At 46.3% G+C, this 24,613-nt stretch overlaps 1 protein-coding gene and 1 pseudogene across 2 annotated transcripts in view; one reads left to right on the top strand and one right to left on the bottom strand.

Annotated features, from left to right (window-relative positions):
• RAP1GAP2 (RAP1 GTPase activating protein 2) overlaps positions 1-24,613 on the top strand; it is a 192,707-nt gene that overhangs the window by 18,667 nt on the left and 149,427 nt on the right. The window lies entirely within an intron of this gene.
• Positions 16,783-20,660, bottom strand: LOC125151803 (60S ribosomal protein L12-like; annotated as a pseudogene).

Below are 24,613 nucleotides of genomic sequence, written 5' to 3'. Positions count from 1 at the left end.
AAAAGAAAGGACATCATAAAGTCAAATTCCTGTAATCATTCCTTCTTGGCCCCATTGCCCTGTCCCCCCCATCCATAGAGGCGAGTACTACCAGGAACGTGGTGTGTTTTTTCTCAGTCAGTGTTTTTAGCACCGTCACATCCATGGATAGGCATCTAGAGACATTATATACTTTTTCCTGTGTATTAAGAATCCACATGCATGATGTCCTTTCAAACTTACGTGAATGTATCCTGGCCATGTTCTGGCCTCGGGCTGCTGGGGTACAGGTCTTGGCTCTGCCACTTACCAGCTTGTGAGACTCCAGGCAGGTGACTTAATTTCTCTGTGCCTAGTTTAGTCGTCTGTAAAATGGGAATAATAGTAAAACCGAAACCTCGTAGATTATTTTGCGGATTCCGTAAGCTTACGTATGCCAAGTGCTTAGAACGGCGTTCGATGTTACCACTATAGTTCTGCATTCATGCCTCACTGCCATGTGGCATTTTTTGGTACAAACATGTCACATCTTTTGTTTCCCCCTTTTATGTCCTGTTGGTGGGCTCTTGGGTCATTTCCATTTTCTTATATTGCAGACAGTACTGTAATGACTGTCCCCTCGTGTGACCCTCTGTGCATTTCTGTGAGGCTGGGTGTGTGTGTGGGGGGTTACCAGGAGGCAGGGCTGTTGGGTTGCAGCTCTTCCAGAGGTAGACATACTGCCCTCAAGAGAGGTTTTATGTTCATTTCTTCTGCCCATTAATCGGATTATTTGTTTTTTGGGTGTTGGGTTGTATAAATTATTTTTGTATGTTTTTAATTTTATTTTTATTTTTTATTTTAAGTAGGCTGCATGCCCAGTGTGGGGCTTGAACTCATGACTCCGAGATTAAGAGTCGTGTACTCTACCGACTGAGCCAGCTAGTCACCCCTATCTATAAGTTCTTTCTATATTCTTGATTCTGACCCTTTATTGGAAATATCATTTGCAAATATCTTCTCCCATTCAGTAGGTTCCCTTTTAGTTTTGTTGATTGTTTCCTTCACTGTGCAGAAGCCTTTTATTTTGATATAACACTGTAGGTTAACTATACTAGAATTTAAAGCAAAAAGAAAGACAGGTTTTATGATTTTACTTATGTGTGGAATCTACAAAACAAAGCAAACAAATAAACAAAAAGCAGAAACAGACCATAAATACAGAGAACAAACTGTCAGAGGGGCGGAGAGTGGGATGTATGGGCTTGCAGTTACGGAATGAGTGAGTCAGGGATAAAAGGTACAGCATAAGGAATATAGTCAGTTAGTAGTGTTGTGTGGTTTCAGATGGCAGCTGCACTTGTGAGCATATAGCATAATGTATACACTCGATCAATCACTATTGTACAGCTGAAGGTAATGTAACATTGTATTCAGTTATACTGCGATACCTTCCCTCCCCTCCCTTCCCCTCCCCTTACTTCCCTTCCCTTCCCTTCCCTTCCCTCCCCTCCCCTCCCCTTCCCTCCCCTCCCCTCCCCTCCCCTCCCCTCCCCTCCCCTCCCCTCCCCTCCCCTTCCCTTCCCTTCCCAAGGAGGTTTTACCATTAACACTCCTGTCAGGGGTATATGTGGATTCAGTCCCCAAGTCCTCATTGATATTTAACTTTTACATTTATTTGATTGACAGAGTACATTTTATTTTATTCTCTATTACATCAGCACTACCGTAACTCTGAGTAAGTGAACAAAAGCCCCCATGGCCTCCTTGGGTCTTCTTTTCTCTGCATAGTGTAACAAGCATTTCCCCATATCAGTACAGTCTTTTTTTCCTTTAAAAAAGTTTTTTTTAATGTTTTTATTTATTTTTGAGACAGAGACAGAGCATGAGCAAGGGAGGGGTGGAGAGAGAGGGAAACAGAATCTGAAGCAGGCTCCAGGCTCTGAGCTGTCAGCACAGAGCCCGACGCGGGGCTCGAACTCAGGGACTGTAAGATTATGACCTGAGCTGAAGTCGGATGCTCAACCGACTGAGCCACCCAGGCATCCCTTTTTTAGAAATAGCCTTTTTCTTGATTATAAAAATAGTACATGCTCACTGTAGAAGATTTATAAATGCATACAAATATTGGGATGGAAAAATAAAAACCCATGCCCTGCCACCTGAAATGTTATTAGTTTGATGTTTCTTTTTAGTCTTTTTGTGCTTTTTAGCTTCCTTTTAAAAGTTATTATGTAATTACATTTTTGACACGATTAAATACTCTTTAAAAACATGGTTAAAAATATTGCATAACAATCCTATTATGATGTTTCATAATTTATTTAATCATTGCTTTATATTTTAGATATTAAGGTTGTCTTATACATTTTTAACTATTAATAAATAATGCTGCAGAAACATCCTTGAATATAAATCTTTGTGTCTTTGATTACTTTTTGGACTACCACTAAAGGTAACATATTTTCACAGATTGTTTCAAATTTTATTTTTTGGGAAAATATTTCTTTTTTTTTTTTTAAATTTTTTTTTTTCAACGTTTATTTATTTTTGGGACAGAGAGAGACAGAGCATGAACGGGGGAGGGGCAGAGAGAGAGGGAGACACAGAATTGGAAACAGGCTCCAGGCTCCGAGCCATCAGCCCAGAGCCTGACGCGGGGCTCGAACTCACGGACCGCGAGATCGTGACCTGGCTGAAGTCGGACGCTTAACCGACTGCGCCACCCAGGCGCCCCATATTTTTTGGGAAAATATTTCTTAATGACTCTTGCCTGTTTTTCTATTGGGATATTCATATATTTCCTGCTGACTCATTAGAACTCTTTGGTAATTAAAGTTGTGAACGCTTTGTCATTCATATTTTTATTTCCAAATAATCTTTCTCAGTTTACCCTTTGCCCTTAAATTTTATTCTTGTTTTTTAGTACGAAAGTTTAAAATGTTAAGATAGTAAAATCTGTCAAACTTTTCATTTGTGACTTCTTTGTTACTTTTATGCTTAGAAAGACCTTCTCCATCCAGAAAGTTGATGGCGCCATTTATTTATTTATTTATTTATTTCCTTTTCACATTAACTCTTTTCTTTTCACATTAATTTTTTAATCCATTTGGAATTTAGTTGGGATAAGATGAGAGATGAAATTATAATTTTATTTTCCCAAATAATCGGATATGTCATTCCAGCTCTAGACTTCAATTTTTCACTTTCATTACTAAATTCTTATGTATCCAAAGTTATCTTTATGGGTTTCTGTGTGATTCCTACGGCCTGTCTGTTGAATCTTATACTAGCTCAGAAGTGAAAAAGAGCGAGGTTTGCTCAAGTGAACGAGTGAGGCTGGAGCATTGGAAGAGGAATCAGATCGAAAGGGTGGAGGGCCTGGGTGATCAGGCTTCAGGGTGTGCATTCAATTAGTTTAGCTACAGGGAGATAGTTGGAGGCTTTAAGTGGAGGCCTGGAGCTTTATAGGAAGGTCACTGTGACCGCCTGGGGAGACCCTGAGGGACTCCTTTGGAGCTGATGGACGCGAACCCACAATGGGTCAAGAGAAAGATGAAGGCGGGGACGCCCGGGTGGCTCTGTCGGTTAAGCGTCTGACTTCAGCTCAGGTCATGATCTCACGGTTCTTGAGTTCAAGCCCCGCGTCGGGCTCTGTGCTGACAGCTCAGAGCCTGGAGCCTGCTTTGGATTCTGTGTCTCTCTCCCTCTCTGCTCCTCCCCTACTCATACTCTGTCTCTCTCTCAGAAGTAAATAAACATTAAAAAAATAAAAAAAAGAAAGATGAAGGCGGCTTCAGGTGTGTTCTCGAAATGGATGGCTAGCTGCAAGGTGCTACAGGGTGGGATCTGCAAGCTGTGGAGGCTGGCTGGACTTGGTTGGAAGGAAAGGGGGAAGCCATGGCGCATGTCCTGGCGTGGCATCTGGATGACCCAGATAATTGTTCTATTAGTCAGGGATTGTTTTTTTTTTTTTTCAGTTTATAAAAACTTACATGATGATGGCTTAATATAAAGCTATATAGAATGAATAATAATTTAGCAAACATTGTGTGCTTATTCTGTGCAGCTGCACTGTAGGAGATGCTTTTATATGCATTATCTTGATCTTTACCCAGTCCTTAGGAGATTTGTACTCTGATTCCTATTTCACAGGCGAGGAAAATTAGCCTCAGAGAGGCTGTCACTTGCCTAAGGTCACACAACTGGCAATCTGAGAACAGAACCAGGTTTATGTGTCTCTAAGTCCAAGCTTCTCTTCGCTCTTTGGAGGCTCTTCAGTCATGTGGGGCCCTAACTCTTCCAGGATTGGGATGTGCAGCATCCTAGAAGCATGGCGCACTGGCAACCCCGGGGACCCACTAGCAAGCCCAGGGGCCTGGTTCCTCTTGTCTTTCAGTAGCAGGTGTCCTTGCTTCCTGCTGCCTTCTTTGAGTGCCTCATGTATTCATATGCCCTAGGAGAGGAGATCCGATTGGTCGGTTGGTCATCATCTGATTGGTTAGGACTCTTTGGACATGGCCAGAGTCAAACCAGCCTTTGTGAAAAGGACTGCCTTGGTTCTTGTGGCTGGGAGGCCCAGGGAGTTGGTCTGTCTGGTTTGGGCATAGCTGGATACCAGGGCTCAGACAGTCCTTCAGACTAGTGTTGTCCTGTGTGTGGCAGTTTAAAGTTAAATGAATTAAGAGGCGCCTGGGTGGCTCAGTCGGTTGAGCGTCCGACCTTGGCTCAGGTCATAATCTCAAGGTTTGTGGTTCGGGCCCCACGTGGGGCTCTGTGCCGACAGCTCAGAGCCTGGAGCCTGCTTTGGGTTCTGTGTCTCCCTCTCTTGCTCTGCCTCTCCCCCGTCCATGATCTGTCTCTGTCTCTCAAGAATAAATAAAAGTTAAAAAAATAAAAAAAATAATTAAAATAAGTACAATTAAAAATTCAGTTCCGTATTTGCACTAGCCACATTTCCAGTGCTCAATAAGCACATGTGGCTATTGGCTGCTGTACTGGATAGCACAGGTACGGAACATTTCCATCGTTACAGAAAGTTCTGTTAGGCAGCTCTGGTTGAGACTGAAGGCTAGACTTCCCTTGGAGGTTTTCCAAGGGTTGAACAAGCCCAGAGGTTGTATAGTCTGTGACTTGTCATCTGCTGCAGATATGTTCCTGGACTCCCAGGCCAGGTGTCTGAGCTTCACAAATCCAGTGCCACTAGGTGGCGCCAAGGAGGTGGCCAGGAACAGTTTTCTTTGGCAGGAGGGAGTTGGCACACAGCTCCTGTCTCCTTGGGCCCGGGGACAGGAGCAGAGAGAAGCAGTTGATGTCCAGTTCATTAAGTCCACTGCAATAAGTCATGGGCTCCTGCATTCACACTCAGACACGCACACACAGGTACATGCATTTAGACAGGACCTCGCATGGAGTCATACACACAGTCCCATCCACTCTCAGAAACACAATCCCTGAAAAGCACAGCATGTATGATGCCACATTTCATTATAACAGAAATAAAAATAGCTACCGGTTCCAGAGCACTGGCTTCCTTCCTCATTTCGTCCTCACAACCGTCCCATGAAGTGGTTCTTCCCGTTCTTTCCTTTTTAAAATGGAAGAAGCCAAGGCTCAGGGTGGTAAAGTGACCTGCCCCAGTCATATAGGTGGCACAGGTTGGAGCGGGATTCAACCAGGGTTGTCTGCCTCCGTAGGCTTTGTCATCCTCTTCTCTTGATCGTGCTTAGTTCTGAGCGCAGGCCCGAAGGCAGACCCAGTGTCATGCTCAGACACAGGTTCAGGCATGGAAGGACGGAACTGTGCTCTGCACTCACACAGACGCACATCGATGCTGCTGGTCCCACCGAGGGCACATGGAGTAATGGAGGGAGTTCATACTGGGAGGGAATGATGGTTGCTGCCTTCCAGGAGTATCAGGCACAGGTTCTAGAGTGTGCAGTAGACAGGGGTGGTTGTGCCTGGTTCCAGAGTATTTGGATGTTGTGGGGATGGAGGATGGGGGTAGGGCTGGCTTCCTGATACCTGGCCCCTGGCACTTTCTCTGTTCACGCTTGAACCCGGACTTCGAGGTACTGTTGTGGAAGCCGCATCAGCCAGGGGCTTGGATGTACTTCCTCTTTCCCTTCTGACCAAGTTAATTTCTGGGCTCATGGGTATAAGAGGGCTCTGTCTGTTCTAAGACAGCTCTGCCTTTCGCGTTTTGGTCTCCTGCTCTGGGAGAGTCCTTGGAGTGAACTGGGACCCAGGCTTTGTCAGAGACGACAGCAGGTCCTGCCTCCCGAATGATGTGGGTTCAGGAATTTGTAAGTGTCTGAGAAAGAAAAGCTGTTGGGATGCTAATCCAGTCAAAAACCCGTGTTTGCCTTTATCTTTTTCTTGATGCTTCACAGTCTGCTCTTAGTCAACTGCAAGTCCTGAGCAGGTGCTATTGTACCTGCTGTGGTGGGTCTTGAGCATAGAGAATAATGTGGGCTGGCTGTGCACCACACGCTTCCCCTTGGGTTAGCTGTCCAGAACTCACAGCTCACATACCCATTGAGTCAAGGTCAGAAGAGGCAGCCATGTCCCTGAGTGGCTGTGTAATAAATAAGGCAGTTGGAAAGAGTACAAAACAATACTAGAACAATTATTGATTAGACAGAGTGGGGAAACCACACAATTGAAATGGGAAATAGTGCATTGCAAATTCTGTATACAGTGCAGACGTAAGGAGGGTCAGCTACGGAAGAGGAAGAGGAGGTAGGTGTAGATGCCTGTGGCGATTCTGAAAGGTACACCTGGAAGCTTTGAGGCATGCCTCTGTACAGTGTCTAGTTTCTTTTTTATTATTTTTTAACTTTTTAATGTTTGTTTACTTTTGAGAGAGAGGGAGAGAACGTGCGTGCACGCAAGCAGGGGAGGGGCAGAGAGAGAGACAGAATCCTAGCAGGCTCCAGGCTCTGAGCTGTCAACACAGAGCCCGATGCGGGGTTCAAACTCATGGACCCCGAGATCATGACCTGAGCTGAAGTCAGACGCTTAACTGACTGAGTCACCCAGGCACCCCATGTACAATGTCTAATTTCACCTACATGCCCTTTAAACGTAGACTTGTCAATAGTCTTTCCCTCACCTGACATGGCAGGGTCCTTTGGCTCACAGGAGGGGGAAGAAGGAGGGGAGAAGAGGAGAAACTTGCCTCATATAACTGGGTCAGAATTGGCACAGAGAAAGCAGGAACGCGGGGTGTTCATGCCTTAGGGCTGTAAACAGCACTGAGGTCTGATGCAGGAGAGAGAGAGGTGTTTGTTCAGCTCATGAATATTCATTGGGGACCTGCTTTGTGCCAGGCATTGATTTGGGTGATGGGGATCCTGGTTCTGTCCCTCCCTAATGAGGTTCCTTGGCTAAACCCCCAAATCCTCTCTGAGCTTCTGTTTTCCCATCTGGAAAGTGAAGATAATGAGAGTCCCTACCTCATAAGGATATTCGAGGACTGAATGAATTCACATGGAAAGTGCTAGCACAGCCTTTAGTACTCATGTCCATAGCCATTACTGAAGACACTGAGAGTGGTTAGGTGATCCTGGTCCCTGTGCCCAAGGAGCTCACATGTATGGGAGGAGAGAGACATTTAATAGCCAACTGCAAAGTGTGAGGCAATGCCAGTAAAGATGTGGGAGGAGCAGTGAATTCTTCCTTGTGGAATCATGGAAGGCTTCCTAAAGGAGGCAACATTTGAAAGCTGAAAAGGAATCCCCCAGGAGGGGGATTATAGGGGGTGTTTCCGACTGAGGGCACAACAAGGCAAAGAGCCAGGGGTGGGCGAGTATATGGAGCTGTTTGAGAAACAGTGAGTCAGGTACTGGGGCAGGGGTGGGGTATGCTCAGGGAGGGTCTCCAGTATGGTGCTGAGGAGGTGGTGAGTGCCTGGGTGAGTGGCAGAGAGAGCCCCTGGGAAGGCAGCTTTGGCAGTCCTGGGAAGGGATCTGGGAGGTGAGGAACCTTGTTCCTGAGGAACCTGGAGGTGGAGGTGGGGGCTGGGGCTGGAGGGGAGGGGCCCGGCCATGGCCATGTGTAGGGGATCTTCAGATGAGGTGTGTGGTCCATGTGAGCAGTGTGACAGGAGAGCCCCATAGAAATGGGGGTTTCACGCCTAGAGAATTTGCAGAGAAGGGTCACTGCACTGGGCGTGCAGGAGGGAAACCCAGTTTGCAGGGGAAGATAATGACTGTGGGCTTGAATGGGGAGGAGCTTGTGGGTCATCCCTGTGGAGTTTGAAGCTGGGTTCTTGAGCTCAGCGTAGCTCAGCTGAGTGAATATTCAACCATTCATTCAAAAATGCTTGTTGCCAAGGCCTGTTCTGAGTACAGGTCATGCAAAAGTGGACTGTTAAGATCCAGACAGGCCTCGTGGTACTTTCTAGTGAGGGAGGAAGACAAGAACCCAGGTAGTTTCAGATAATTCCCAGTCCTGGGAAGGAAACACGGTAGTGAGGTGATTAGAGGGCATGACAGGGGGCTACTTTAGGTGAGTAGTCAGGAATAGCCCTTCCATAGAAGTGACATTTAAGTGGAGACCCAAAGGAAGAGAAGGAGCCAGCCACGGGGATATCTGGGGGAAGAACATTCCAGGCAGTGGGAACAGAACGCATGTGTTGAGGACGGACAGGCTTGGCAGGTGCAAAGATGCTGAAGGAGGGTCAGGAGTGGGATGAGACTTGTCCGGCTTGTCTGGGCGGTGGCAAATTGGAAACACACAGTTCTCCCCTGTGCCAGCAGATGGTGCTGTTGGCACAGGCTGCCTGCTCTCTGGGTGGCAGGCCAGGCAGATGGGGAACAGGTGCCTTGACCTCAGGTTTATAACCGGGGATGTGTGCTTTTGCTGTCTGGGGAGATGAGGTCCATGTGAGGGGAGCCCTGGCCAGGGCCAGAAGAGCAGGTGACCATTTCCTGACTGCTGTGCTCCCTCTGCTGTGCTCTTTTCAGTGTTTCTTTGCTCATCTCCTCTGTTGGGGATTGTTCCGTCCCTGTTTCTTGGTATCTGTGTCTTTCCCATCTCTCTTGGCTTCTCTGTTTTGCTCTCTCCCAGTCTCTTCTCCTCCCCTGTCCCATTGCTCCCTGGTGAAGCTGGTTCCTGTCTGAGAGATTGATTACTTGCTTTCCTGATGTAGCTCAGATAGAGGGAGTGGTGAATTAGGGTCAGAAAGGCACTGTCTTTTATCTCTGTGCCTACCCCTGTTCTTGGGGCTTCAGTTCTCCATGAAAGGAAAGGCCAGAGCTTGGGTAGTGACCCCCATCAACAGAGAATATTTCTGGGGACACTTTACTCCAGGACCCCTTGGGCCCACCTCCCGGTACTTTGCCCAGTGCACCTGTATCACCTCCTTTGAGCAGCAACCTTACGTCATCCCTGACAGTGGGAACGTGGGCTAAGAAGGGAGAACTGGACAGCAGAACAGTTGGCATGAAACAGAAAAAGAGCTCAATATAGACTGTTAGGAAAAGGTCATTTTAGTCGACAGAGATAAAGCATCTACCCCACCTCACATTTAGGACATGCCCTTTGAGTGATTTCTCCATGGAGACTGAACGGTCCCCAACCTGGTGTTGCCCTCCTGGCTGTCATCTGTCAGGATTAAGGCTGTTGGGTGAGCACAGTGCCGAAGAGCTTGGTTTCTTGAAGCCTCCTGCCCAGTGGGAAGTCCAGCTCTGTGCCTTCGGTCGAGACCCTGGGCACGTTGCTTAACCTTTCTGTCTCTCAGCTTCTACATCTGTAAAATGGGAGTAATACCATAAAGGTGGTCCTGAGGGTTATTTGAGTCAACAAGTGTAAGTGCCTCCGACAGTACGCATAGCAAATTCAGTGAAATTGCTTGTTATAATAACATTTATTAATAATAATGTGTGTATACTTATAGTGTATTAGTGAATAATTGAGGTTAATATAATAACAGCAATAAATCGGTAATGTGTCATTAGTATAATATATAGAGCTTTCTGGTCTGTCTGGAAAATAGGACTGAGACATTTGCTTCCAGAAAACCTCACCTTCCCATCTTGTGCTTATATACAAAAATCATTATCCATGCGTGCAGGTCTGTGTATTTACTGGAAAGGTAACATGACATAACGTTAAAGAAAACATGGGAAGGAGCGCCTGGGTGGCTCAGTCGGTAGAGCATGCGACTCTTAATCTCAGGCTCGTGAGTTCAAGCCCCACGTTGGGCGTGGAGCCTACTTAAAAAAATAATAAAAAAAATAAAAGAACTGAAAGAAAACACAGAAAAGTGAAGCAGAAGGCTCCTGTAGTTAATCTTCTCTCCCTAACAGAAATTTTTTCCAGGTTTGCATTGACATAGGCCAGTGGTTATCAAAGCGGACCCCTGGGATACTTGTTAAAAATCGGATTCGTCGCCTTTGCCTCAGACTCGTTGAATTGGGATTTGGGGGGACCTGCAGCTCTCACGAGGCCAGTGACTTAGGCACACAGGGTGTGGGGCTCCCCCTGGGAACCCTGAGTGTCAGTGCTTTCACCTGTGCTGTCAGCCATCCTGGTCACCGGAAGGCTGGTCACCAGCCCTCAATTGTCATTGTCCTGAGACCCATGTTTGGGACGGGTGTGGAGGAGCGTCCCGAGGGAGGCAGCCCATGGACTGCCCAGCAGCCTGGTCTCCAGGGCATCAATACAAGAACTGATCGCCTATTAGTGAGCATTTAGGTTGCTTCAAATTCTCTGTCCCCAGAAATGCCCATGGCACAACCATTTTGGTGCATGTAGTTTCTTGCATGTGCAGAACTTATTTCCTTAGGATATATATTCCCAAGGATGGAATAACTGACCCAAAGGGTCTGGACCTCTGTTTTTATGACTGTTGCTGAGTGTTTCCACGATGCTGTCTAGAGTATCGTGGTTATCCTGGCTGGTGCTACGTAGTTAGTCGTAAATATCTTTCGAATGGGAGATGTATTTACATGTATTTGGTTTAAAAACCAAATTGACACAAGAATATATATGGTGAGAAGTTTTGCTCTTACTCCAGGTGCACCTAGTCGCCTCCTTCCTGAATCCACTTAAGAGGTTCTTTCCCACGCTTCTGTTTATATTTTCTGTATAATATGAACGTATATTCTTTGTACCTCTATTTTGTACATAAAAAGTAGTATCTGACACAACACTGGTTTACATTCTTGCTTTTTTTTTCTTTTTTAAAGTTTATTGATTTATTTTGAGAGAGAGAGTACCCACAAATAGGGGAGGGGCAGAGAGAGAGAGAGAGAGAGAGAGAGAGAGAATCCCAAGTGCGCTGTTAGTATGGAGCCCGATGCGGGGCTCCATCTCATGAACCGTAAGATTGTGACCTGAGCTGAAAACAAGAGTCAGACACTTAAGCATCTGAGCCACCCAGGTGTTCCTGCGTCTTGCTTTTCTCACTGCAGCATGTATCTTGCAGGTCTTTCCATAGCCTTCCATCGAAAGCTTCTTATCCCTCCTCCTCCTCCTCCTCCTCCTCCTCCTCCTCCTCTTCCTCCTCCTCCTTTTCTTATAACTGTGTGGATTTACTTTTAGAAATTGGTGATTCTTGGGGCACCTGGGTGGCGCAGTCGGTTAAGCGTCCGACTTCAGCCAGGTCACGATCTCGCGGTCCGTGGGTTCGAGCCCTGCGTCAGGCTCTGGTCTGATGGCTCAGAGCCTGGAGCCTGTTTCCGATTCTGTGTCTCCCTCTCTCTCTGCCCCTCCCCCGTTCATGCTCTGTCTCTCTCTGTCCCAAAAATAAATGAATGTTGAAAAAAAAAAAACAATTAGTGTTAAAAAAAAAAAAGAAATTGGTGATTCTTTTTAGAAGCTTAATTTTATATTACACAAGTAATATAAGAACACATTAAAGAAAAGCCCAGACCATTACTCTGCTGTCCGGATCCTGTCTCACCTCTCTGCCCCTCTCCTGCTCATATGCAACCACATGCTCTCTCTCTTGAAAATAATAAAAACAAAATAAAAAACAACCCCAGATAAATTAAACGTAAAATCTCCTGTTGCCAGCAATGCCACTGCCTTCCTCTCTTCCCCAGAGTAGCCACTTTTCAGAATCTGGTACATGTTTTTTTACATATTAAATATTTTTATGTGCATCTTTTAAAAAAAATTTTTATTTATTTTTTAGAGCGAGAGAGAGAGAAAGTGTGAGTGGAGGAGGGGCAGAGAGCGAGGGAGACACAGAATTTGAAGCAGGCTCCAGGCTCCCAGCTGTCAGCACAGAGCTCAATGCGGGGCTCAACTCATGAACTGTGAGGTCATGACCTGAGCCGAAGTCGGACGCTCAACCGACTGAGCCACCCAGGTGCCCCTATGTGCATCTTAAGTAACCATAGATGTTCGTACATATAGACTTAGCTCTTTCTTGTATTTCGTTGGATAGTAGCTAGTTTGTGACTATATCACATCCTACTTACCTGTTTCGTCTCTAAATGAGAGAAATGTTTCTACTATTTTTTTTACTCTTACAGAAAGTGCTCCAGTGAACATTCTTGTACTTGTCTCTGGACACACCTGGGAATGTTTCTCTAGACCTGACCAAATCTTAGCGGTGATACTGCTGGGGGTAGGGCAGGTGACTTATTTTAAGCATACTGCTAGATTGCTGCCAGCTTCTACACCCACCATTGGTAGGTTTTACTTGTTGCCAGTTTGTTGGGTTAGGCATCCTCTTTGTTATGACTGCATGTCTCTGGCTCACCCTCCAGTGTCTCTCCAGATGTTGGTTGCCCTCCATACCTGCCGCGCAGAGCAGCACAGTCCTGTCTCAGTCAGCGGACTGTTGCCTTCTGCAGTTCCTGCACCTGCCTGAGATCTTTGCAGGAAGGTCTTTTGCTGAGAACGTCCTCCACCTCTCTCTGTTCAGAAGCCCCAGGAATCCAGAAAGCTTTAGTGACGAGAGATGGCTAGCAAGTTGATGTGAACCTGAATGCAGTGACCTCCCAGCCAAGTTCACGGGCGCTGGCCTTCGCTTTTCATTCCTTCACAGTTAGAAGGCACCAGTCCTGCCCTGTGGGTTCTTCGGGGAAGCTGAAGCCATAGCTCGGAGCCCGGATGCATTTCCTTTGCTGATTAAGCTGGGAGGCCAGTTCTCATTGGGCTAGTCCGGGGGTGTTGTCTGCCTATCTTAAGGTCACGTTCTAAGCACTGGGTCCCCTGAGAGGCCTAGAATCGTACAACTGGGGAGAAAGGGGGTGACCTAGGAGACAGTTCCTGTCATCTCTGCCTTAGAAGAAGGACCTTCTCATCTTGGCCCTGTCTTCAGTTCTTAACCCCTTCACTATACTGTCCCATCCATCCAAGTGCTCCTGCAGCATCTTGTGGGTGTATGTAGAAGCTTCAGTCCTCATCTTACCCCTGAGAAAACAGACTAGGGAAGGGACCTACAGATAATGAGAGGACAGATCTGGTCCGGAAGCTGGTTCTGCTGACTCTGGCCCAGTGCTCTTTGCACACCAGTCTGCTGTGTTGTAGAATGCATGCATGCATGTGTGTATACACGTGGTTGCTGCACATGCACACATATGTATGTGAAGATTTTTTTAAGCTTATTTTTTCTTGAGAGAGAGAGAGAGAGATTGAGGATCCCAAGCAGGCTCCACCCTGCCAGTGCAGAGCCGACGCGGGGCTCGATCCCACCAAATGTGAGATCATGACCTGAGCCCAAATCAAATATCGGACACTCTGGGGTGCCTGGGTGGCTCAGTTGGTTAAGCGGCCGACTTCGGCTCAGGTCATGATCTCACGGTCCGTGAGTTCGAGCCCCGCGTCAGGCTCTGTGCTGACAGCTCAGAGCCTGGAGCCTGTTTCAGATTCTGTGTCTCCCTCCCTCTCTCTGACCCTCCCCTGTTCATGCTTTGTCTCTCTCTGTCTCAAAAATAAATAAATGTTAAAAAAAAGAATTAAAAAAAAATCAGACGCTCAACCCACTGAGCCACCCAGGCGCCCCTGTGTGTGCAGATTTGAGGGCAGGGATAGGCAAGGGTGATGTGGGTTTTTTTTTTCAACATTTTGTTTAGAAGATTACCAGTCTATGCAAAGATCAGAAGAATAGTACAGTGAACACCTGTATTCACCCCAGTTCTCCAGTTATTTACATTTGACAGTTGTTGCCTTTCTCTCTTTCTCTGCGTAATGAGGGTGAGAGGCAGAAACAAGTTGCAGACGTCATGACACCTTACATCTAAATACTCACCTAAAAACTCCCTGAAATAATACCATTCTCTGACATAAGCACAATACTATCATCGCATGTAAACAAATTAATATTAACTTAATATATAGTCCATATCTAAATGTTCCCAGTTCTGAGTTTGAATATGGACTGCATATTAGGTTATATTATTGACCACTTCTTTTTCTTATTTTTTTATTCTTAGAGAGACAGCACAGATGGAAGAGAGGGGCAGAGAGAGAGAGAGAGAGAGAGAGAGAGAGAGGGAATCTCAAGCAAGCTGTGTGTTCAATGCAGAGCCCAACATGGGGCTCGATCCCATGACCTTGGGAGCATGACCTGAGCTGAAATGCAGAATTGGACGCTCCACTGACTGAGCCACCCAGGCACCCCTATCATTGACTTATTGTTAATGGTCACTTACTGCACTTCGTTGTGACATCTTTTTAGTCTCTTTAAATATAGAACAGCAGACTTGGCAAAGTTGTTTTATAGAATGTCCCACATTTTAGATTTGTCTGAATGTCCCCCACTCCCCTATTTTTTTCCTTTTTACATTTTCCTTGAATAGTCCTTGATTTTATTGAAAAAAGATGACACGAGTGAACTGCATGCTGACAGCAGAGGGAAGGGAGATATTTCTGTTTTATCTGCAGGGTCAGAATTGTGCCCATCTGCTTTCCCCTTGGTAGAGTCAAGAGGACTCTGCACAGACTGTCCCCAAGACTGTCACTCATTGGGTGGGTTGGTGCATCCAGGTGTGTCTGTGTTGGAGAAGCAGCTCCAGGGGTTCCTCCTGGGAAGGCTTCTCCATGGCCCACCTTGCGGATACTCCCCTGGGGTGAGGGAGTGATGTGGCCTTCTTACTTTTCCCCCTCATGTGTTTCCTTACCTGTTGAGTACAGATCTACGTTAATTAACTAGGTTATGAATTTCAAAAATCTAACTCAGATTGGCTTAAGAAAAAAAAAAAACCACACAAAAAGGAAAAGCACATAAGAAAACCATCTTGTAATGGATACCTTTACGAAAACTTGGCTTCAGGAATGGCTGTATCCAGGTGGGTCAGAAAATAGACAATCTGCTTGTCCCCATCTCTTGGCTCTGGTTTCCTCTACATTCACTTCATTCCTAGGCAACTTTCCTCTCATAAGACAGCCACCGACTTTGGAAACCCCAGGGGTTGGTAAGCTTCTTCTTCCTATGGAGCCAGCAAAAAAAATCAGGTGTTCACTCTGAACCAACTAGGTTTACGTGTCCATGCCTGAAGCAATCACTGTGGCCTAGGGAGTGGAATCCGTGGATTGGTCAGGCCTGGCCCACATACCCACCTCAGAGTTTGGGATGGGTAGGTTGAGAGAGATAATCCCACCTGAATCACAAAAAGCAACTGTGGTGTCAAAGTGTTTCCCAAGGGAAAATCAACGTCTGTCAACCAGAAGAAGGGCCTGGGTACTGAGCAGGCAGAAGGCTGGTGATAGGCATGGGGAGCCTCTGCCCTGTCATCTCATCTCCTGGGCTCTCCAGTACTCTTCATTTTGGATTTTGTGGGAGTCAGCGTCTATAGGGGGTGGGTCAGTATCCATTTGTGGCTGGGTCCCAGCTCTGCTTCTCAGTAGCCATGTAATTCTGGACAGAAGTAGTAACCTCTCTGGTCTTAGTTTACCCATCTAGCAAATGGGGAGGATATTAATATCCTTTCCGTGTAGAGCTGCGGGTATCCAGGGGAATAACAGGTGTGAAAATGCCTGCACCCAAGGGAATGGTGTTCATTACCCTCTGAGGTGGTTCTCCTGCTCAGAGTGGGCAACGCCTGCCGTCAAAACTTTCCTGGACAGCTGAGATGGTGGCCAGCACCAGGCCATGGGCCCCTCGGGATGGGTGGGGTGATTTTCTCCACAGAGGACCATGGCGCTGTCCCACAAGGGGACCATCCAAGCCCTTTGCTCATTCTCCGAGTTCCAGATGAAATAAGGAGGAAGGTGGACATACGTGGAATGGCGCAGCTGTTCCAAAATTGGAACTGGGAAGGGTGACATTGGGTGGTACAAGGATACAGCATTGCCTGACACTGGTCACCAGAGAGAAAGCCGTTCTCTTTTCAGTTCTCTTTCAGTGTTCCTTACAACCTCAAGGAGATAATCTAAGCTACGTGCTGGAATTTTTTTAATTAAAAAAAAATTTTTTTTTTGAAAGGGAGAGAGAGAGCGAGGTCATGAGCGGGGGAGGGGCAGAGAGACAGGGGACAGAGGATCAGAGGCAGGCTCCATGCTGACAGCAGTGAGCCCGACGTGGGGTTCAACCCAAGAACCACGAGATTATGACCTGAGCCGAAGTCAGATGCTCAACTGACTGAGCCGCCCAGGTGCCTTTGTTGAAATATTTTCCTTTGTAGTTCTTTTTTTTTTTTTTTAATGTTTGTTTATTTTGACAGAGAGAGAGCGAGCTAGAGCGAGCAAGTGGGAGATGGGCAGAGAAAGAGGGAGAGAAAATTTCAAGCAGGTTCCGAGCCGTCAGCACGGAGCCCGCCACAGGGCCTGAACTCCTGAACTGTGAGATTATGACCTGAGCCGAAATCAAGAGTCGGATGTTTAACGGACTGAACCGCCCAGGCGCTCCTCCTTTTGTGGTTCTTAACTAGCGGGGCATTCCACTGCACTGCTGTTGATGTCATCTATGATGTCATGAGGGTGGCGGCCATCAACATTACAGCCCACAGATTGGGCAGTCCCCAGGCTCGCCCTAATGGTTCCATAGCGTTCTCTGGCTGAAGATTGATGCCACGTCTGTTGGGCGATGTTGACAGCCTCATCAAAAGTGATATTCCCACTGTGCTTAATGTTTTTCTGCTTCTTTCTGTCTCTTGGCGGATCCTTGAGGGCTTTGATCATCAGGGCAGAGGCAGAACGTATCACTTCAGTCTGGGCCTGTCTGTTCTGAATCATTTCACTGCACTTCTCAGACCCTTCCAATCATTGGTTGCCTTGGTGATGTCATCACCAACCCTTTTTGGAGACAGATCCAGGAGGCTGATTTTGGGGGCCACGGCAGATGGACATGGCACCGACTTCCCACCGGTGCGTTACAGGTATACGGCTTTGATCCCATTGGGGTCGAACTTAGGAGGCAAAGTGGAGGCGGCTGGTGTTGCATGAACCTGGATTCAGGACAACCAGAGACACTTGCACCTTCGCCACCTCTGCGCTGAAAGCCAAAAACCATCGTATTTACTTTTTTAAAAATAGACTTTGGGACAGTTTCCGATTTACCAGAAAATTGAGAGTTCTCATTTACCCCGTAACACCATTTCCCCTATTATTAATATCTTGGGTTAGTGTGGTACATTTGTTATAATTAATGAACCAATATTGATATATTATTAATTTAAAATTTGAGAGAGATAAAGAGACAGCGTGTTGGGGGGAGGGGCAGAGAGAGAGAGAGAGAGAGAGAGAGTGAGAGAGAGAATCTTAAGCAGACTCTTTGCTCAGTGTGGAGTCTGAAGTGGGACTCCCTCCCACGACCCTGGGATCATGACCTGAGCTGAAATCAAGATTCGGACCTCAACCCACTGAGCCACTCAGGTGCCCCTATATATTATTATTAACTAAAGTCCATAGGTTATTCAGATTTATCTTAGTTTTCCCTAATGTCCTTTTTCCTGTTCTAGCATCCCTTCCAGATACTATATTACATTTAGTCGTCATGTCTCCTTAGGTTCCTCTTGGTTATAGTAGTTTCTCAGACTTTGCTTGATTTTTGAGAGTTTTCAGGAATACAAGTTGGGTAGATTCTAGGGTGTCCCTAGGAAAAAAAATTGGGATTTGCTGGATGTTTTTCTCACGATTAAACTGTGGTTACAAGTTTTGGGGAGGTAGACTGCCATTTTCATCACGTCATATCAAAGACACATGCTGTCAACGTGATTTATCACTGTTTTTCTTTTTTAAAAATTTTAATTCCGGTATAATCAACATACAGTGTTATATTAGTTTCAGGTATACAATATAGTGATTCAACAGTTCTATATGTTACTCAGTGCTCATCATGATAAGTGTACTCTTAATCCCCTTTATCTACTTCACTCAGCTCCTTGCCCACCTCCCCTCTGGTAACCAATTTGTTCTGTATAATTAGGAGTCTGTTTCTTGGTTTCTCTCTCCGTCTCTTTTTCTCATTTGTTTTGTTTCTTAAATTCCATTTATGAGTGAAATCATATGGATTTGTCTTTCTCTGATTTATTTCACTTAGCATTTTATCCTCTAGATCGACCCGTGTTGTTGCAAATGGCAAGATTTCATTCTTTTTTATGGCTGAATGTTATTCCATTGTATCTACCACATCTTTTTTATCCATTCATCTCTCTGTGGACACTTAGGTAGCTTCCATATCTTGGCTGTTGTAGGTAATGCTGCAGTAAACACAGGGGTGCATATATCCCTTTGAATTAGTGTTTTCATACTATTTGGGTAAATACCCAGTAGTAGAATTACTGGATCGTATGATAATTCTATTTTGAATTAAAAAAAAAATTTTTTTTTAACGTTTATTTATTCTGAGACAGAGAGAGACAGAGCATGAATGGGGGAGGGGCAGAGAGAGAGGGAGACACAGAACCGGAAGCAGGCTCCAGGCTCTGAGCCATCAGCCCAGAGCCCGATGCGGGGCTCGAACTCACGGAACGTGAGATCGTGACCTGAGCTGAAGTCGGACGCTTAACCGACTGAGCCACCCAGGCGCCCCTATTTTGAATTTTTTGAGGAACCTCCATACTCTTTTTCCACAGTGGCTGCACCAGTTTGGAGTCCCACCAATAGTGCATGAGGATTCCTTTTTCTCCACATCCTCACCAACACTTGTGGTTTCTTGTGTTTTTTGGTTTTAGCTGTTCTGTTCTGACAGGTGTGAGGTGGTATCTCATTGTGGTTTTGATTTTCATTTCCCTGATGATGGTTGATGTTGAGCATCTTTTTGTGTGTCTATTGGCTATCTGGATGTCTTCTTTGGAGAAATGTCTGTTCATGTCTTCTGCCTATTTCCTAATTGGATTATTTGTCTTTATGGTGTTGAGTTGTATAAGTTCTTTAAATGTTTTGGATACTAACCCCTAATTGAGTATGTCATTTGTACTACCTTTTCCCTTTCCGTAGGTTATCTTTTTATTTTGTTGATGGCTTTCTTTGCTGTGTAGAAGCTTTTTAAAAAATTTTTCTTTAATGTTTATTTTATTTTTGAGAGAGAGAGAGAGAGAGAGAGAGAGAGAGACAGAGCATGAGCAGGGGAGGGGCAAAGAACGAGGGAGACACAGAATCCGAAGCAGGCTCCAGGCTCTGAGCTGTCAGCACAGAGCCTGACATGGGGCTCCAGCCCACGAGCCATGAGATCATGACCTGAGCTGAAGTCAGATGCTTAACTGACTGAGCCACCCAGGCGCCCTGCTGTGTAGAAGCTTTTAATTTTGACATGGTCCCAATAGTTTATTTTTGCTTTTGTTTCACTTGCCTTAGGAGATAGATCTAGAAAAGTGTTGCTGTGGCCTATGTCAGAGAAATTATTGCCTGTGTTCTCTTCTAGGATTGTTATAGTTTCTTGTCCCACATTTAGGTCTTTAATCCATTTTGAATGTATTTTTGTGTATGGTGTAAGAGTCCAGTTTCATTCTTTTGCATGTTGCTGTCCAGTTTCCCAACACCATTTGTAGAAGAGACTGTCTTTTGCCATTGCATATTCTTGCCTCCTTTATTGAAGATTAATTGACCATATAATCATGGGCTTATTTTTGGGCTGTCTGTTCCATTGATCTGTGTTTATTTTTGTGCCAGTACCATACTGTTTTGATGACTACTGCTTTGTAGTATATCTTGAAATCTGGGATTGTGATACTTCCGGTTTTGCTCTTCTTTTTCAAGATTGCTTTGGCTATTTGGGGTCGTTTGTGGTTCCATAGAAATTTTAGGATTCCTTTTTCTAGTTCTATGAAAAATGCTATTGGTATTTAAAAAGATTTTGGGGGGTGTCTGGGTGGCACAGTTCGTGAAGCATCTGACTTCGGCTCAGGTCACGATCTCGAGTTTTTTTAATGTTTTTACTTTTTGAGAGAGAGAGAGAGAGTGAGCAAGCATGAGCGGGGGAGGGGCAGAGAGAGAGAGGGAGAATCTGAAGCAGGCTCCAGGCTCTGAGCTGTCAGCACAGGTCCCTACGTGGGGCTCGAACTCACCAAGGGTGAGATCATGATCTGAAGTCGGACGCTTAACCCACTGAGTCACCCAGGCACCCTTGCTGTTAGTATTTTTGATAGGGATTGCATTAAAATCTGTAGATTGCTTTGAGTCGTTGGGACATTTTAACAATTTTTGTTCTCCAATCCTTGAGCATGGAATACCTTTCTATTTGTTTGTGTTGTCAGTTAACATTACTTATCACTGTTGATGCTGGCCATGATCACCTGGCAGAAGTAGTATTTGTCAAGGTTCTCCTCTGTAAAGTCACTCTTTACCCTCCCCGCCCCCATCCACAGTGTACTTTTTGGAAGGAAGTCACTATGCACAGCTCACACCTAAGGAGTAGGGTATTATATGTCCTTTATAGTTACTTCTGCTTCTGGGAAACAGTTATATCCAATTATGGTATTAGCATAAAGTCTTTTACAAATACTAATTTAAAAAGTAAGTTGGTTTCAAGAAAAGTATTAAGTAGATAAAAGTAATGAGAGGTATGTGAACGTTTCCAAAATCAGAAGAGCCATCCTTGAATGATGTTAGAGAAACTCTGGAGGTAGGAAGATATTGAGAGTATGGTCTGGTAAGATACACAGACCTCCTCATCTGTTCCCAAAGTCTCCTTAAGACAGAACTGGAAGCAGGTGTATATTCATGGGCAGTGACAGATGTGACTTCTGAGAAGTCCCAGCCCCAGCCCGGAAGAGCTACAGCTTCCCCAGGGCATGGGCACGGTGACTCCTTGGGGCGCGACCTTTCCCGTCTCCCTTCTCTCCTGGCCCTCTTGCCCCCACCACATTTCTTAAAGCCCCCAGAGACTTGGGGGAGGGGCGGGGGGCCTGTGGCAGCACCCTGTACAGTTGGGCTCTGAACAGGTGTGACAGTCAAACCTCTCCCCAGCCTGAGGTCAGGAAGGCCCTGCTGTGAACATTCACTCCACAACTGGGTGGGGTGGTGGTGGTATTCGTATCCTTCCCGTTTTCACAGTTGGGGGAGGGACCTGTCTAGGTCGGCAGCTGGTCAGGGCCAACACTGAACAAACTCAGTCTGAATTTGGGGCCCACGTTTGGGTAACAGGTAGGGATTTGACTTCCCACGCTTGGGTGTGAAAGAAGTTACACGCTTATTTTTCTAAAAATACTTAAAAAAAAATCCCTCTGGGGTTGGCAGGAAATACAGTATTTTTGGAGCCCTCCCCTCCCTAGGGTTGTCTAAAAGCTGGGGTGGCTTTCAGGTGCTGTGAAAGAGACCTTGGAGTTGGAGCCACTGCCTTGCAGTTGCTAGACTCACAAGGCAGTGCTAAGTTGGGGCAGGGCCCTAAGGAGACATCCTTTTAGCCACCCCTCCTGAGTTTTTGCACCTCATCTGAGTTTGTGAGGGGGGGAAGGGTGGGTTTCCATCCCTGGGACCTCAGGGCTCTGCCTTCCCCTATAGCCAAACCAGCTTTGTCAAGTCAAAAGCCTAAATAAAGGTCTTCTGGGGCCAAGGAAGCTCAGACTCCAGGATGCAGGATCCTCCTGGCGGGGTACCCTTCCTTACTTCCTTCTTAACCCCCTTCTTTTCCCCTTCCTCCCCTCCTTCCTCTGTTCCAATAATGTTTCCTGAGCGTTAGAGTGTGTCAGATGCCAATCTGGGTGCAGGGTGGGGTGAGGGGAAATGGTGGCGATGTCTGAGACATACACAGTGTCTGCCTCTCCAGGGTTTACATGCCGCTGGGGCGAAAAGACCAAAACACAAGTAAACAGACAAATCAATTAAAAAAAAACAAAACCCAGCCAGAATCACAGTAACCGAGGGATGTGCTCTAGGTGAGTGCTCAAGGACGGCCTCTCTGGGGAGGGGGCATTCTTTTGGGGCAGATCAGCAGCTGAGAAAGCAGCTCTGTTAATTTCCCCATTGGATCCTTCGGTTACATTACACTCTCAATTAATTGTCCTGCCTGCACCTACTGTGGTGCATCTCCCTGCCTTGCGGGGGCCGAGTGGGTTGCAAGTGTTTCTGCTCCAGACCCCTGTTCTCCCAGCGTCATGAAGGGAGTCATTCTCGTATCTGACATGGGGCCACACGAAGGTCGCTGACGGCTTTGCCTGAAGACTGTCCTAGGACATGCTTCCCTACATGTTCCCTGCCATGACAGGCTTGACGGATGGTGTTCACACAAAGCTGGCTCTTGAGCTCGGGTCCCCATAACCTTGAAACTGCTCTAATCTATTAAGAAGAAGGGAATAATTGGGAAACCTTGGTCCTTCAGTTATTAGCTGCAACCCATCATTTGTGACCCATGCAGCCTCTGATCCTGCCTTGTGACTGACTGAGTGAAGGGGGCTGGGGCGGGGGGGGAGGGGGGAATGGATGGAAGCAAAGAATTTAGAGCCTCGGGTAAAAGGAACACGGCCGGTGCCCTGTTTTGAAAGCTTCTCTGGGACTTGGGGGGGTGAGGGTGAAGAGGGTTGGAACTAAGTGAGGTTCTCCCTAAGGGTGAAGGGGTGTTGAGTATCAAAAGAGCTTAGATGACAACAGGAGTAACACAGGCTAGACAGCTGGAAGGACTTTCCCAACGGAAAGAGTGGAAGGGCCCCAGAAAGCTGGCCTGGTAGAAAGTGTGCCAAGTGCAGACACAGCTGCTCAGCGGGACCCTCAGGGCTGGGCCCCAGTGGGGAGTGGGGGCGAAGCTCAGGGAATCTGTTTCAACAAGGAAGATCAGCTTCATGTTTGTCTTTGAGGCTAAGAGGACTTAATGTCAGAGTGGGAAAGAGCTGTTCACACGTCAGTGAGTTCCAGTCCTGGGTGCATTGTGAGGGAGCCGCCTTTCAGCTGAGCAGAAAAGCTTTGATTATACCCACCAATGGGGGCAATTTCCTCTAGAAAGGAGTATCCATCCCAGAGAAGCAAGAGATTAGTTCAGACAACAGAAACAAAAAATGAAGATTTATCAGGAATCATGTAGACGGGGCCATAACCTATGAATTTTCTGGTTGACCGGGCGCGTGAGCTGTCTGCAGTCTGCACAGGGATCCTCCTATTGTTGACCCAGAGGTGAAGTTGGTGCCCCTGCCTGGTCTGGTACCAGCTTGCACACTGTGCTTGGGATGTCATCCCTGTACACGCACACGTGCACACACACACACACCCTGGTGGAGCGTGCAGGGAATGCAGACTGCGTGGGCACCTAAATTCTAGCATAAACCGAGGGTGTCTGTGTGTGTATCAGTTAAACAGTTGCCTGCTTGTACATAGCAGTGCCTCGGTCTTCTTAAAGACTCTTGCATCTGGCAAATGAGTGCAAGTCAGAAGCAAAAAGGGAGCCAAAGAGAGGTTCTAGAGTAAGTGTCAAAACATTAAAAAAAAAATTAAAAAAAAAAATGGGGCGCCTGGGTGGCTCAGTCGGTTAAGTGTCTGACTTCAGCTCCGGTCTTGATCTCACAGTCATGAGTTGGAGCTCTGTGTTGGGCTCTGTGCTGACAGCTCAGAGCCCAGAGCCTGCTTTGGATTCTGTGTCTCCCTCTCTCTCCTCCTCTCCCCTGTTCGTTCTCTGTCTCTCTCCCCTTCTCTCTCAAAAATAAGTAAACATTAAAAAAAAAATTAAAGTAAGGGTCAGAAGCACTCCTCAGGTGCTCGCTGTTAGAAATAAGCCCATGGACCAATCAAAGGAGGGGCGCAGAGACTCGGAGCACAGTGAAGTGAGGCTTTAATCAACGTTCTTGCAGAAGCGGATATCTGATGGACAGGCACACTCAGGGCAGTTACAGCAGACAGTTTATCTCCCAGCATGCAAATCCCTCCCCCGGTTCTTCATTGACTGAGTACTATGCCCACGTCAGGCAAAAAGTAGTCTGATTGGAACAAAGGTACATTTCCTGAGGTGATGCAGAGACTTTCAGTCCCTCCTTCCTTTGTTCTTTGGTGCATGCTCATTGCAAAGCCGCAAAAATAAGCCTGCAAAAATATGTCCTTGAAGCGGAAAGGGGAAGAAGAACCAGAAAGGAAGTGTCTAAGGGTTTGGGACTCCATTGTGTGTGTGTCGGGGGGTGATTTGTACCTATTTCCAATAGGTTGTAAACCTATTGTTAATTAGACAGCACAGCTTTTATTTGCTATTTCTCAGAATGAATCATCTCCCTTACTTCTCACACTCACACTCATCCTAATTTTTGTCAAGCTTAGTTATTTGCTTTCCCTGTGAACAGTCTCCAAGTGAGGACTCAAAGCAGTACAGTGCAGGGCACCGGGGTAGCTCTGTTGGTTG

Source organism: Prionailurus viverrinus, chromosome E1 (genome assembly GCF_022837055.1).
Source record: "Prionailurus viverrinus isolate Anna chromosome E1, UM_Priviv_1.0, whole genome shotgun sequence".
Lineage (NCBI taxonomy): Eukaryota > Metazoa > Chordata > Mammalia > Carnivora > Felidae > Prionailurus > Prionailurus viverrinus.
The sequence above is the reverse complement of the archived record's forward strand: the minus strand, read 5'-3'. Positions and strand labels throughout refer to the sequence as shown.